Genomic DNA, 16,658 nt, shown 5'->3' on the forward strand with positions numbered 1-16,658 from the left:
CTGTTACACATCCCTTGATGTGCAGAATCATTACAAGGAATAGTGTCAGACTATTGAGTTGTATCTGGGTACCCAGTAGTAGGATGCTAGAGTCTAGTTAATTTATACAGCTATTGCACCTAATCGTAAGTGTATTGTGAAGATAAGTTTGCATATACAGTATTGCAGGTAAACAGATTTTGTGACAAAACATTTAATTGTTCATCAGATTGGATATATTGTACTATTCCGCTAATGATGTGTACAGAAGTGTGCAGTGCTTTGTTTGTTTCATACCATAACTGCCGTTATTACTGAAGGTGATTTATACTCTCACCCACGAATCACAAAATAAACCATTATAATTGTACCAACTTGTCCATTCCTTGTGAGCAAAAAGACTCCTGACCAGACTGGAAAAGAAGAACTGAAGTAACCTCACAGACACCTTTCACTCAACTCCTATCCCTGGAACGTGATATACTCATGCTGGAGAGGAAGGTGGGGCTAATTGTTACAAAGGAAAGTTGTTACAATGAATCTAAAACCACACTTCTGTCATACAGTGGCTCTTACAACATAGAAACATAGAATTTGACAGCAGATAAGAACCACTTGGCCCATCTAGTCTGCCCCTTTTTTAAACATGTTACCTCAAACCATATTTGATCCTTATTTTTTTTGTAAGGATATCAATATGCTTATCCCAAGCATGTTTAAATTGTACTACTGTATTTGCGTCTACCACCTCTGATGGGAGGCTATTCCACTTATCTACTACTCTTTCTGTGAAGTAATTCTTCCTCACATTTCCCCTGAATCTTCCTCCCTCTAGTTTCAGTGCATGTCCTCGTGTTCTGCTTCTCCTCTTCCTGTGAAGAATGTCTCCCACCTGTACCTTGTTAAAACCCTTGATATATTTGAAAGTTTCTATCATGTCCCACCTTTCCCTTCTCTGCTCTAAAGTATACATATTAAGATCTTTTAGTCTTTCCTGGTATGTTTTATGATGTAGGCCATGCACCATTTTAGTTGCCCTTCTTTGTACAGTCTCTAATGTATTTATATCCTTCTGGAGATATGGCCTCCAGAACTGAACACAATACTCTAGGTGAGGTTGTACCAATGACCTATACAGTGGCATTATTACTTCTTTCTTTCTACTGCTGATACCTCTCCCTATGTAACCAAGCATCTGACTTTCCTTCTTCAATGCTTTGTTACATTGCCTACCTGCTTTTAAGTACTGTATCCTGAAATAGTGACACCTAGATCCCTCTCTTCCTCAGTAGTTTCCATTATAGTGCCATTTATACTATATTTAGTCTTTGGATTTCTGAGACCCAAGTGCATGACCCAAGTGCATGATTTTGCATTTTTTGGCATTAAACTGTAGTTGCCATGCTCTTGACCATTCCTCTAATCTACCTAGATCCTCAATCATTTGTTTTACCCCTCCTGGTGTGTCTACCCTGTAGCATACCTTTGTGCCATCTGCAAAAAGGCACATTTTACCCTCAATTCCATTTGCAATATCACCAATAAAGATATTAAAAAGCACCGGTCCAAGTACAGATCCCTGGGGTACTCCACTTGTAACCTTTCCCTCCTTTGACTGTACTCCATTTACTACAACTCTCTGTTTTCTGTCCTGCAAACAAGCTTTCAAGTTTATTTAACAGTCTGCGATGTGGGACAGTGTCAAAAGCTTTACTAAAGTCTAGATAAGCTACATCTACAGCCCCACCTTGATCTATTACTTTAGTCACCCAGTCAAAAAAGTCAATAAGATTTGTTTGACATGATCTTCCCCCAGTAAACCCATGCTGTTTTGGATCCTGTAAATTGCTGGTTTTGAGATATTCTACAACTCTTTGTTTCCATCAATTTCCCTACTACTGATGTAAGGCTCACTGGTCGATAGTTGCTTACCTCTTCCTTGCTTCCACTTTTGTGCAGTGGGACTACATCACTGTTTTCCAGTCCTCTGGGATTACTCCAGTAGCTAGTGACTGGTTGAATAATTCTGTTATTGGTTTTACCAGCTCCCCTTTAAGCTCTGTTAGTTATCCTTGGATGTATCCCATCTGGCCCCATTGATTTATCCACTTTCAGTTTTGAGAGTTCTGTGAGGACTTTCTCCTCTGTAAATGTACTTGTCTCTCACTCAGTTTTCTGACTATATTTGCAACTTAACTGTGGCCCCTTCCCCTCTCTTTCAGCAGTGAATACTGACCAGAAATAATTATTAATATTATCTGCTATTACATTGTCCCCCTAAAGAAAACTTCCACTCTCTGTCTTCAGTCTAATTATTCCACTTTTTGTTTTTCTCCTTTCACTTATATACCTAAAAAAAGTTTTCCCCCCTTTACCCACTGACTGGGCCATTTTCTCTTCAGCCTGTGCTATTGCACATCTGATTACCTTCTTAGCCTAATTCTGTCTAACAAGATACACCTCTTTGTCCTTATTCTTCTGCGTCTGCTTAAATTTCTTAAAGGCCAACTTTTTTGCTTTCACAATACTTGCTACTTCTTTTGCAAACCACAATGGATTTATTTTTCTTGTGTTTTTCCTAACTCTTTTGACACAAAGTTCTGTTGCTTTTGGAATTACACTTTTTAATTGTTCCCACTTATCCTTCACTCCTTCCAAGTCCAACTGGGAACAAGTTTGAAGATGTATTGTAAATATACATATATATTTTTATTCAAATTGATTTTCACGTGTGTCCATTTGCGCCGTCTACTTTGTGTATAATGTACTGTAACCGTCAGTGCTCAGCAAAACAGTGCTAATGCAGAGGTATTTATGTAGTAGGTACCTAAACAAACTGTTTTTTTTTTTTTGGTTCCAACGTACTGTTTTTCACCTATACTTGAGGTCAGATCATGGTTGGACTGTAAAATATATGGGTTTATCTTTCACATTGTTATGGGCCCTACACATGCAGAGATTTGAACCAGAGATTCACAATGGGAGACTCAGCATGAGAGATTTAAAATCTCTCACAGAAAGTGTTTAGGCGACTTCAGGGGAATAAAGCCTGGGGAGTGTCATCTTCTTTGTCTATAATAGAAAAAACAAACTGTAAAAAAAATGGCTTGTGGTCCCCCCCGCCCCACAAGCATGTCCAGCACCAGGCTCTTGAGCCAGCTCTGGTTCCCAAAATACGTAGGACAAAATGAGTAGGGGACCAGCACCAGGCTCCACTAACAAGGGGTGTAATGCCATAGCCAGGGGAAACGCTCCTGTGGCCAAAGCATTTCCCACCCTAACTAATCATCCTAAACAGGGAGTTTTTCTGGTGGTGGGGCCCCCCTCTTCAGGGCACCTCAGGCCTTGGCTGAAGCCTGGGCGGTGGATGCAGACTTGATAGCTTGTTTAAACAGTAATAATGTCCTTTACAGTAGGACTACAGGTCCCAGCACATGCTGGTACTTGGAAAAACCACAGGTACCAGCATGTGGGCCATTAAAGGCCCGTCGGTACCTATAGCCCCTTTTTAAAGGAAATGAAATAAAAACACAAGCACGGGTTTTTCATTATTTTATTAAACTGTTTTTATTAAAACTTCTTTGTTCACCCAGGGCAGCCTTTTATTTATTTATTTATTTATTATCAGTTTCTTATATAGTGCATAAATATTCTGCAGCGCTTTACAGAGTATATTTGAACATTCACATCAGTCCCTGCCCCAGTGGAGCTTACAATCTATGTTTTTTACCACATATACACGCACACACAGACATTCTAGGGTTAATTTGTTGGAAGCCAATTAGCCTGCCAGTATATTTTTGGATTGTGGGAGGAAACCGGAGTACCCGGAGGAAACCCACACAAGTACGGGGAGAATATACCAACTCCGCACAGTTAGAGCCATGGTGGGAATCAAACCCACGACCTCAGTGCTGTGAGGCAGTAATGCTAACCATTACATTGTCTGTACGGCTTTTAAGCTGTTTTGCATGTCCGCTTCCTCCCAGCACAGCATCTTCACTTGGGGGCTTGGTCTTCAGGAGCTCTTCTCTGCTCCTCCTCCGCCGTCGGACTGCCTGCCCCCTGTCTCAATCTGGCTAATATAGCCAGCTCTAGAGGGTGGGGCAATGATGCGGCAAGCCGTGATTTGCATGGCCGTGGCCATTTAGATTTTTTTCCCTAGGCTGCCACCGATGGATGAGGGGGACCCGGACCGCCGCCCCTGGGGACCAGGACCACTGCTACCATCACCGCTGAGAGCAGGACCTAGGGTGAGTGCAGCTCTGCGGATCCACATGTTGTAAATAGGTGGAGGGGGTCGTGGGTGCCACAGGGGGTGCCACGGGTGAGGGTGGGGTTGGGGTGCCACGAGTGAAGGGTTTCAGGAGGACTGCACACGCTTAGAAGGCTACAAGAACATGTAGACAATGTGCAGGGCCTTCTGAGCGAGTGCTCTGAATTTACCAGCACAGCTGTTCTGAATCGCTGTCAGATTCGGGGCTGCGGGGCCGCGCTTTTGCATCGCTGTGTGGGTTACACACACAGCAATATTCTGCCATTTTCTGAGCGATTTATCGAATTTATGTAAAATTGCTCAGAAATTAGCTGAATATTGCCCATTGTGTAGGGCCGATTAGAATCAGAGACCATTAGTGTATTTTCTTTATTATCGTTATAATTGTGAATTGACACATGTATATATAACTATGGCCATCTTATGTATCTGACGGCACTTGGGGCAAGTTGTTACAGAATATTAAAGGCAAGTTGTTACTTGTAACAATGTGCCCCACAGTGCTACATAGCTCTAAACTTTTAGAATGATGGAATAGTCACTCCTGCACGTGGCTTGCCTGTGCTTCCAAAAAGGGGGTGTGACCATGGCAGAGGAGATGTGGCTTCATAGCAATGCCACAAATGCAAGCCACAACCATATTTGTTGTCACAAACTGTAAGCTGCTGGCATGTTCCCAGTCCCCCTGTCTGCTTTGAATAGATGCTGTGCGCAAGTGACAGGGGGTCTTCCAACTGCCCCCCCACCGCATAAAACTGCCACCCACAGGTGGGAAAGTGGAGCAGTTCCAGAAACAGTTGGGAGGTATTGTGCCAGCATTTTTACTATTTTTCTTTTCTAGGTTTTCTTTCTTTTTTGTATAGGTTCGGTATGGTTAGACATTATAAAAAGAAAACAGAAGTACTGTACAGGGATGCGGTCATTTGGTCTACAGCATAATGGTTGACAGTCATTAGGTCGACACAATTAGGTCAACATGGGAAAAGGTCGACATGAGTCTAGGTTGACATGGGAAAATGTCGACATGGTTCTAGGTCGAACAGTTATTAGTTTGACAGGTCATTAGTTCGACATTGTCTAGGTCGACAGTGAAAAGGTCGACGTGATTTTTCCCTGTTTTTTGAGCCGGCAGGAGGTATTTCATGCCCTACCATCCACTAGGGCTAGGTGGGAGAAAAAAACAGTGTGCCGAGCATAGCAAAGCACCGTGCCCGAAGCATTGCGAGCGATGCGAGGGGATGTGGTGCACTTTAAACTGTGTCCATGTTGAGTGTGTGGACATTCAAGTAAAAAAAACCTGTGAAAAACCCCAGGTCGACCTTTTGACTGTCGACCTAGACAATGTCGAACTAATGACGTGTCGAACTAAGGACCTGTCGAACTAATGACCTTTCGACTTACAACCATGTCGACATTTTCACATGTCGACCTAGACCCATGTCGACCTTATGGTGTTGACCTAATGACTGTCGACCATAATGCTGTAGACCAAATGATCCCAACCCACTGTACAATACCTGAAAAACGGCCTATCAGATGGCAACCAATGATGTCATTTATGGAATTTTTTTAAGAAAAGCGGCTGATTTTCATCAGGCTTGTTTTCTGACACTAGGACAGTATACTGTATGAAGTGAAAATAGAAATTGGTAGGAGCTGATATCACAGACCCTCCAATAAAAAGCTTGAGCACACTTTTTCCCTGACACTCCCAGAAAATGCTAAGGTGACACCCACAAATGCCAGCTTCCTGTCAATCAACTTTTGAATGGCCAGCAATTACAAAAAGACACTGGATTTTTTTTATCGCAGGATGGCCTTGCGCATGCGCGCTACAATCCATGTGCAGCAAATTAATAATCGCTCGAGTTGCACATTTACAGCTGTGTGATCAGGTCTCAATACTCCTCTATTACCAGTTATTTTTATACAATGTACACATATTTTCCGCAGCGCTTTACAGAGAACATTTGAAGATTCAGTCCCTGCCCCAGTGGAGCTTACAATCTATATTCCCTACCACATATACACACACACACACACACATTCATTATAGGGTTCTATTTGTTGGGAGCCAATTAACTGACCAGTATATTTTTGGAATGTGGGGGAAACCGGTGTACCCGGAGGAAACCCACGCAAGTACAGGGAGAATATAAAAACTCCGCACAGTTAGAGCCCTGGTGGGCATCATGACCTCAGTGCTGTGAGGCAGTAATGCTAACTATTACAACGTCCATGCCAAATGTAATTTTGTGAGAAATGTACAGTTTTCTAATGAACACATTATATTAAGATTTTGTATTGATTATTTTATCAGTAAAAACTTGCCCCAACCCCATGACAACTTACCCCCATAGAGGGCCGAATGTTACGATTATGTTTGTTCTGAAATCATGTGTTTTTATTGTTGTTAATAATAATAATAATAATAATTACTGGATGTAACTTGCACCAATATAAATAGAAGGAAGAATACTTGTTTTTTTATACACATTTCTGTTTGCTTGTGATGAAAGATTTTTGAGATATTTAAATATCTATTTTTTATAACTAGCCCTGCCTTCCCCTACTGTTGCCACAGTCATGGAATTCATAATATCTCTTCCTTAGTTACCTGTGGTTCTATGGGCTTGGAAGAGAAAACTTGCTTCCGGTCTCATCCCCCGATGGCATCACTGTGATAAAGGTAGTCTCAGATGATGACATTTCCATACATACATGCTCTGTTTATCTTCTGTCTACCCATATACTATTTGAATAACTGTCACCTAATAGACTGATTTGCATTACATAGAAATTTTATAAATATTGATAAAGAGAGCTGTTGGTTTTTAATTTGATATAGAATAGATTTTTTTAACTGAATAATTAAGCAGCATCTGCTGTGATATTTAAAACACACACTTCTATAATTCTTGTCATGTCTTTGATGAAATCAGCAATCCATGGCGAGGAAATGTGTCAGGGGAAGCTCCATCATAGTCTGACTTTTAGAAGTGGAGACTGCAGGGATTTTTTTTTCCAGCACTGTGAACATAGGGCGGCGGTGACACAGCATTCTCCTTCAAGACTTGTGAATTGGCAGCAAGAAGTGAGGACTGCAGCTATTTGTTACAATAATGTCTGCACATTTATGCCAAGGAAGTCCTACTAAAGTACAGGATGAGTATGGCTGCTGAAGACTGCTTCTGCCGATGACCTGTAAAGAGCATATAGGGGGTTATTCTAGTTCATTCTTTCTGACAAAATCCTTCTTAGATGGACAAAACCATGTGCACTGCGGGTGGGGCAGATGTAACTTGTGCAGAGAGAATTAGATTTGGGTGGGGTTTTTCTTCAAAGTGAGATCTATATTGCAGTGTAAAATCATGCAGTCAGTATTTTCCCTGCACAGAAACAAAATAACTCACCCAAATCTAATTCTCTCTGCACATGTTACATCTGCCCCCCTGCAGTGCACATGGTTTTGTCCATCTAAGAAGGATTTTGTCAGAAAGAATGAACTAGAATAAACCCCATAGAGTGGAGAGATTTTGAATGTATATGGAGCATTGAGTACTAATATCAATTTATATATGAATCATGACACTTTTCAACTAATTGAATATATACAATTAAATAGCAAGTTGCCAAGTATTTTCCATCTGTTCTCATTTCAATTAAGGAGACTTAAAGTGTTTATGAGTGGTAGTGCCAAACACAGCTAAGAGCATGTTAGATACATCCTTCAGTAGTGAATTGAGGAATAAGCATTCCAGTAATCTTTTGTCTCTTATATGACTAATTTAAGTACACTTTTGAATATTTTGGAGTCTGTTTTAATATTTTTATATAATTGTTATTTTTGATTTACACAGTGCCATAACTACACAACAGGGTGGCTAGACTGGAAAATGTCCAGGTGCCCACAAGGTAAATGGGGCCCACCATGAAATGAGTTACTATTCAGTTCAATTAGCGTTGTGACTTCTAATAAAACAAACAAGGGTCCCAATGATTGGCAGCGCTGTGTTTCAGAGTCACCACTGCATTTGGGATGAAGCGTCACTCAGCTTCTCCTGTATAAGTCAGGGTTGCCGACCCTCCCGGAATTTCCGGGAGTCTCCCGAAAATCGGGGACCCCCTCCCGGCCCCCGGAAGGGTGGGCAACCCTCCCAGATTCAGGGGGGACCCCCGCTGACCCCCGGATTGCGGCATTAAAATGCCGCAATCCTCGGGTCTCAGAGGAGGGGGCGGAGCTAAAACGGCACAATCGCGTCATTTTAGCCCCGCCCCCTCCACGGAGATCACTGAATTCGCTGCTTTAACACCATGGGGGCGGGGCTTAGTGATGTCACTCGTAAGCCCCGCCCCCTGAGCGGCTGCTGAAACTCTCCTCTCCGGGCTTCTCCCGGAGAGGAGAATCTTAAAGTCGGCAACCCTGGTATAAGTCCTCTCCCAGGCTCCTGTGTAACTAGCCAATAGGAGTCTGGGGGGTGGCTTATACAGGAAAGAGAAGTGAAACAGTGCTGCTTCCTGAGTGCTGCTGCAAATATAAATAAAGCACTGCCAGACCCAGGGGTCAGGCAGCCATCACACATATTACATGTAACATTAAAGGTATGTTGTTTATATGTTTTAACTGGTCTCCCATGGTCTATCCAAGTTCAAACAGCAAGTCACATGCCCCACCCTTGACCTTAAGTCTGCCTTCCGGTCAATCCACCATGCTGCACTCGGACTATCTGACCACTGCCTTGTCCACCTACTGCCTATACTACCTATACACAGAAGTTGAGAGCGGCTAAGCCTGTCATCAAGACAGTTAAGAAATGGACTAACGAGGCTAAGCTGAAACTCCGGTCATGCCTTGACTGCACGGACTGGAGGGTCTTTGAAGCCTCGGCAACTGACCTGACTAACATCGTCACATCCTACATAAGCTACTGTGAGGACATGTGTATACCCACCAAGACCTACCACTTCTTCAACAACAACAAGTCTTTGTTCAAAGCCCAGCTCAGACAACTCCGCCGAGCCAAAGAGGAGGCCTACAGCAGCGGTGACAGAGCACAATACAACCGAGCCAGGAACTCCCTAACAAAAGAAATCAGGCTAGCAAAAACACGGTTCTCTGACAAGCTGACAAATGACCGGTCCACTAATGACCCTGTATCTGTGTGGATAGGAATGCAATCTATAACTAGCTACAAGAAAACACCAAACCCACCGCCATGTACCAAGACATAGCTGATGAGCTGAACAACTTCTATTGCTGGTTTGAAAAAGTAGTCCACTGTGAACCAAACCATACCCTCTGTGCTGCCACAAATGTCGACAGCCAACTCCAGTCACTCCAGGCCCAAGTAGAGGTGGAGGAGATGTTCAAGAGGGCCAAACCAAGGAAAGCACCAGGTTCTGACGTGGTGTCACCATCTACCCTGAGAGTATGCGCGGGTCAACTTGCCCCCATATTCACCAGGATCTTCAACAAATCACTGGAGCTATGCAAGGTTCTCTCCTGCCTAATAAGCTCCATCATAGTTCTGGTCCCCAAGAAATCCACTATTACAAATCTGAACGTCTACCGGCAGATAGCTCTGACGTCTGTGATCATGAAAACATTAGAGTGTCTGGTACTGAACCACCTGAAAGCTGTGACTGGCCACCAGCTAGACCCCCTCCAGCTTGCCTACCGATCTAATCGATGCATTGAGGATGCAGTCAACCTGGGCCTGCACTACATTCTGCAGCACCTGGATATGCCTGGTATGAATGCAAGGGTGCTGTTTGTCGGCTTTCAACACAATCATCCCCAAAATCCTCCACCCCAAACTACTCCGCCTTGGAGTCCCTGAAGCTACATGTTCTTGGATTGTGGACTTTCTGACTGATAGAAAACAAGTTGTGAAAGCGGGGAAATTCACCTCCCAAGTGCGGTCCATCAGCACAGGAGCCCCCCAGGGCTGTTTACTCTCACTCCTGCTCTTCTCCCTGTACACCAACGACTGCACCTCAGAGGCACAATCAGTAAAATTTGCCGATGACACTACCATCATTGGCCTTATCAAGGATGGGGAGGAATCGGCCTACAGACAAGAAGTGGACCGATTGGCCCGGTGGTGCAGCAGCAACCATCTAGAGCTCAACCCACTCAAAACTGTTTAGATGGTAGTGGACTTTAGGAAGAAAGCTGTTGGTGTTCCTCTGCTAACAATAGCTGACAGTGTGGTGTCACTAGTGGACTCCTTCAAGTTTCTAGGAACCACAATCTCCCGGGACCTTAAATGGGGGTCCAACACTGATACTATTGTTGGAAAAGTGCAGCAGAGGCTAGTCTTCCTCAGGCAACTGAGGAAGTTCATCATCCCACAGAAGCTTCTGCTCCTCTTCTACTCAGCAATTGTGGAATCCGTACTGTGCTCCTCAATACTGGTCTGGTACGGCTCCGCCAGCGAGAGAGAAAAATGCAGACTCCAAAAGGTAGTCAGAACGTGGAGAAGATAATGGGGACGGACCTTCCCTCTGTCCAGGACCTGTACCTGTCCAGAGCAAAAAAGCGGGCAACGAAGATAGTCAAGGACCAACTACATCCTGACCATGGCTTGTTTAACCTGCTGCCATCAGGCAGACACTGCAGGGCTATTTCCACCAGGTCCACCAGAAGCCTAAAAAGTTTCTTCCCTCAAGCGGTTCACCTGTTGACACGTGAACTCATGAACACCTCACTGTCTAGTCGCGCCATAACCATTTGCACATAATTTAACACGGTGTCCCCTCTGAATAACTTTCTGTATGACTGTACATGTTCCCCCACCTGTTGATATTGTTTATACTGTAAGCTGTTTACTTGTTACCCACCTGGCTGCTGCACAGCAAACCAAAAACAAATTCCTAGTATACGCAAGTATACCTGGCCATTAACCTGATTCTGATTCAGATTTATGATCTGCGCTACAGCATAGGAGCAGCAGTCAGCACTGTTATTGACTAGTAGCTAAGTAAGCAGAGCTGATACACTGTTGAAGCTTTAACATTATCTTGCTGATCCAAAAGTTATTCAGATATAATGAAACATGTAGGACTAAGGGCCTTATTCTGGTTAGGTCGGTGCAACGTACGTCTGGTCCGTTTCACCATATGTTTCCCGTATGCTCGCGGTGAGCGAAAGTCGGCCCACAGAACAGCCGCACACGGACGCTCACCAACACCGACAATGGGGAGTGGCGTACACTTGAGCGTACCCCACCGTGTACAGGCGGATCTACCCTCAGCCACCGTTAACTGGCGTACAACAGAGCGTACGCCACCATGTATGGACGGATTTTGTCCGTTTTCACACCGACACCTTCCGTATATCTGAGCGTAGGCCACAGTGCAAGTAGAAATTGAGGCCAAAAACATCCTTGTTGCTCTTAGATGTGGTTTATGTGTCTTTATCCATATAAAAACTGGTATGTTTGTGTTACAGTGAAAAAGTTGACACATGTCGACTTCTGTGAATTGAGTGTCCTGCTTTTTAAAGTATACCAAAACACTTTCTGAATGGGTGTAGATGGTTATAAAATAACTACCTTGACATATATAACCAGGTCTTAGAATGATTCTTACCTAAAATTAAACCAACCTTTACATGTAGAGAAGTGTAGAAAGATATGCTTCCAATGTGTTTGAGGGCTGTGTGTGGCTTGCAGGTTGTGAAATAATGGTTTTCACTTAATAACCTGCAGCATTGCTTATTACATTCAGGTGCAGTAATCAGCATTAATTGGCAGACCCAGGTGTCCGCTCTCATACGGTATCTCTAGGGGTGGTCTGGAGCTATCTTTAGCGTCCGCCTGTTTTTGGTCCAAAATGCACGGTGCGTTAGCCGATCAAGGCGGTTGTGGCACCATACATTTTGTGTGCACACCCCCGTGTACGCCCATGTTTACGCCCAGTTTTCCTCATTATTCCCATAAAAACGCCCACATGCCACCCACAATGACCGTACTCTTGCGGACAGGTTTTTTCGTACGGAGAGACCCTTCCGTGAGCGGTGCGCGGTCCCCGCACATGCGCATTGCGAAAGCTACGCATGTGCAGATGAAAAAAAACCCGATCCGCCCGTATACGGTCCCACCGTACCAAGCAGAATAAACCCCTAAGTGTTTATAGCAATCAAACAAGAGTCCCCCCTTGAGAGTTTGCCAGGGGCCTCCAAGCCTCTGTTTACACCACTGTATTTTAGGGGCAGATGTACAAAGCCTTGAGAAGTGATCAAACATAGAGAGATAAACTACCAACAAACCAGTTCTTACCTGCTATTTTTCAAACACAGCCTGTAACATGGCAGTTGGGAACTGAGGGGCAAATGTATTACGCCTGGTGAAGTGATAAAGTGTCTGGTACTTTATCACCGGCCATAAATCTGCCACTCATCAGTGACGTGCGGTGAGATCCGTGGCTAGTGAGGCACTGGTTTGTAAGCAGTGGTGCAAGTAGTAATTTTTTCTTACATGGTACCAAAAATGGTCGTGGTCAATTGTGATGGGGGGGTGTGGTCACACGCAACTGAGGGAGTGGCAATATAACAACAGAGACATGGTCACATTATTCCACACACCGTAATGCCCCTTAACCATTATGACACACACCGTAATGCCCATGACACATTATGCCACACACTGTATAGCCCATAACATAATACCCATGACACATTGTGCCACAAATGGTAATACCCATTACATATAATACCATACTATGTAATGCCCATTACATATTACACCACACACTGTAATGCCCATTGCATATTATACAATGCAACATAATGCCCATTACATATTATTCCGCAAACAGTAATTCCAATGTCACATTATGCCATGAACCGTAATGCTTATTAAACAATATGCCACACACCGTGATACCCATTTGCACATTATGCGACACACCGTGATACCCATTTGCACATTATGCCAAACACACAATTATGCGGCTGACACCTTTTATGTGCCACACCCATGGAATATTAGTGTCGCTTAAATGCATAATGCCCCCTGCAGTGTGACATAGACATATAAGACCCCCTGCAGTGTGGCATAGACATATAAGACCCCCTGCAGTGTGACATAGACATATAAGACCCCCTGCAGTGTGACGTAGACATATAAGACCCCCTGCAGTGTGACGTAGACATATAAGACCCCCTGCAGTGTGGAATAGACATATAAGACCCCCTGCAGTGTGACGTGGACATATAAGACCCCCTGCAGTGTGACGTAGACATATAAGACCCCCTGCAGTGTGACATAGACATATAAGACCCCCTGCAGTGTGGCATGGACATATAAGACCCCCTGCAGTGTGACGTAGACATATAAGACCCCCTGCAGTGTGACGTAGACATATAAGACCCCCTGCAGTGTGACGTAGACATATAAGACCCCCTGCAGTGTGGCGTAGACATATAAGACCCCCTGCAGTGTGACGTATACATATAAGACCCCCTGCAGTGTGACGTAGACATATAAGACCCCCTGCAGTGTGACATAGACATATAAGACCCCCTGCAGTGTGACGTAGACATATAAGACCCCCTGCAGTGTGACGTAGACATATAAGACCCCCTGCAGTGTGACGTAGACATATAAGACCCCCTGCAGTGTGGCATAGACATACAAGGCCCCCTGCAGTGTGACGTAGACATATAAGACCCCCTGCAGTGTGGCATAGACATACAAGGCCCCCTGCAGTGTGGTTTACATGCTCAATACCATGGGGGGGGGTTACATGCTCATTGCTATGGGGTTTACATGCTCAATACCATGGGGGGGGGGGGTTACATGCTCACTGCTATGGGGTTTACAAGCTCATTGCCATGGGGTTTACATGCTCACTGTCATGGGGGTTATGGCTGGCTGGCACTGAGTATGATTGATGGCAAGGGACATGAGTGTGTACTCACCCTGTCCTCCGCAACACGCAGCTCCAGCATGTTGCTGACACACAGTTTGATTCCTCTTTGGCAGCCCGGACTGCGGCCTTCCCACCATGTCCTGCAGGGCAGCCATGCAAGCAAGCCAGGTGGGTGGAGGGCTTCGGGACAATGCTGCTCCCGGCCAAGGACTACTCTCCTCCTCCCCACAGCAGCAGTGATCCAGCCGGGACTCCTCAAAGCCCCAGTAACGGAGCTTGTCGGGCAGGAGAAGACACATCTCTCCCAGCAGCAGCACCTTCCCGGTGCCCAGAAGCCCGGCGATCGCTACAACATGCCAGGTCTCTGGTTCTAAGGTAGCGCCCACTTTAATAAGCAGGCTCCGCCGGGCACAACCGCTCCTACGCCCCGACTCTCCTGGCCCGCTCTTCTGGCATGGGACACTGCTGCCCTTAGCTGCTAGAGATGGGTGAGGGTGCAGGGAAGGGCGGGCACCTACGGCAGAGGGGACGGGGGGGCCTTGCTTTACGAAGGCTTCAATGACAGGGGCATGCCTTCATATTGGCTGAAAGCGAACCCTTTCACTGAGGCACTTGGAAAGGTGCCGCTTCTACTACTTTTTCAAATGGGCTTTTACAGCCCTCTGCTTGTCCCCACCCCCTGCCCTCCCCCGGCTTCCAGCTTTCTATAATGGGCAGCTTGAGGCACCGCTATTGGTGCCTCCAAAATGAGTTTACGCAATATGCAACAATGAGAAGGATCAAATTAATATAAAGAAAATACTTATGGCACAGATTTTGTGTCATACGTATCTTCTTTGTATTATTTTAATCATTAATGACAGGGGAGGCACTGCCTCCCCTGCCTCCCCTGACTGCACGTCCCTGCCACTCATTGACTTATCTCTCTCCATAACTCTCCAAAGGCCCATACACACTTGACAATTTCCAGGTGAATTTTCTGTGCAGCTCTCCGGCTGTATGACGGGGTATAATGTGGCCCCATTGTATGCAAACTTGTACATGTTTCAAGCAAAACACATTTTCTTTACTAGCCAAAATGTACCGTATTTTTCGCTCTATAACCATAAGACCATAAGACGCACCTAGTTTTAGAGGAGGAAAGCAGGAAAACAATATTCTGAACCAAATACTGTAATGAAATATTTAATATTGTATGCCCGCTCCCCCCTACAATAGTGCTTGTATGCCCGCTCCCCCCTCCCCTGGTACTTGTCAGCTCACAGAGGTCCAGGCAGCGGGGATCATGCATTGTGCTGTGGGTCCGTTCGGCTAATGGGAAATCATTGGCGGGATCCCTGTGGCAGATGGGAACTAGTAGCGCTACTAGTTTCCATCTGGCGCAGGGACCCCGCCAATGATTTCCCATTCGCCGAACGGACCCACAGCACACTGCATGATCCCCGCTGCCCAGACCTCTGTGAGCAGACAAGTACCAGGGGAGGGGGGGGAGCGGGCAGCTGCCATACAAGTATCAGGGGAGCGGGCAGCGGGCAGCGGGCATACAAGTACCAGGGGAGGGGGAGCGGGCTCTGCTGGAGCTCCTGAAATGCCGGTGCAGCAGCAGCAGCATAGACACTCATACTTTCCCTCCACACTTTTTGGGGGAGAAAAAGTGCATCTTATGGTGCAAAAATTACGGTATGTGGCATTACTAAATTCTATGCTATATACAAAAGAAAATGTGTTTGTCACTTTGAGAAGCACAATGTTTTTGAGAGTAATTGTCCTACAGTAGTTTATGTACTTTTTTTGGATGTTGGGGTGATTAACACTAGTATGTATGAGAAAGCAGCAGACAGGAATACACTTCTGCATTCTAGAAGCTTTCATCCAAAGCCCCTGAATTATGGTCTCCCATTTTCTCAGTTCTTCAGAGCTCATCATATATGTATGATAATACAAATACAGAGCCGGCCCTAGGCATAGGCAAACTAGGCAATTGCCTAGGGCATTTGGGATGCCTAGGGGCACCAGCAGCTTCTGCTGATTAAAATGATATGCAGCATGCCTATATTCTGTGTGTGAGTGAGGCTGTATCTGCATATGAAATAGTGTATTCATGGAAATTACTGTAACATAGCATTCCATATGCAGGTACAGCCACAGTCGCACACAGAATATAGGCATGCCGCATATCATTTTAATCATCGGAAGCTCCTTGTGTGTCCTGGTCACATAACAATGCAAATAAGACGGATTTTCAGCAAAAAAGGCACCCAACGTTAGCAGAACTGGCCAGGAGCTGCATGGCCTATTGAGGCAAGATGTATGAGGAAACATCTGTATCCAAGCAGAGGCAGAGGTCACAGTGTTAGCAGCTGTGTGAGTGCTGTCTGCGGGTGGGTTGGTTGTGCAATAGTGTTCTGCATATGTATAAGGGGCATTATGTGTGTCATGTATAAATGCATTAATAATGTGCGACATGTGTAAAAGGCATTATGTGTGCCGTGTATAAGGGCATTAATAATATGCAACATATGTGTAA

General features: G+C 45.0%; 1 long non-coding RNA gene across 1 annotated transcript in view; it reads right to left on the bottom strand.

Moving 5' to 3' along the window:
* Positions 1-7,293: 7,293 nt before the first annotated feature.
* LOC146074916 (uncharacterized) overlaps positions 7,294-16,658 on the bottom strand; it is a 49,603-nt gene continuing 40,238 nt past the window's right edge. The window contains exon 3 of the long non-coding RNA XR_014473477.1: positions 7,294-7,457. This is a non-coding gene — a long non-coding RNA (uncharacterized LOC146074916). The remainder of the gene's footprint in view (positions 7,458-16,658) is intronic.

Source organism: Crinia signifera, chromosome 4, assembly GCF_055691185.1.
Source record: "Crinia signifera chromosome 4, ASM5569118v1, whole genome shotgun sequence".
In the NCBI taxonomy this organism is placed as follows: Eukaryota; Metazoa; Chordata; class Amphibia; order Anura; family Myobatrachidae; genus Crinia; species Crinia signifera.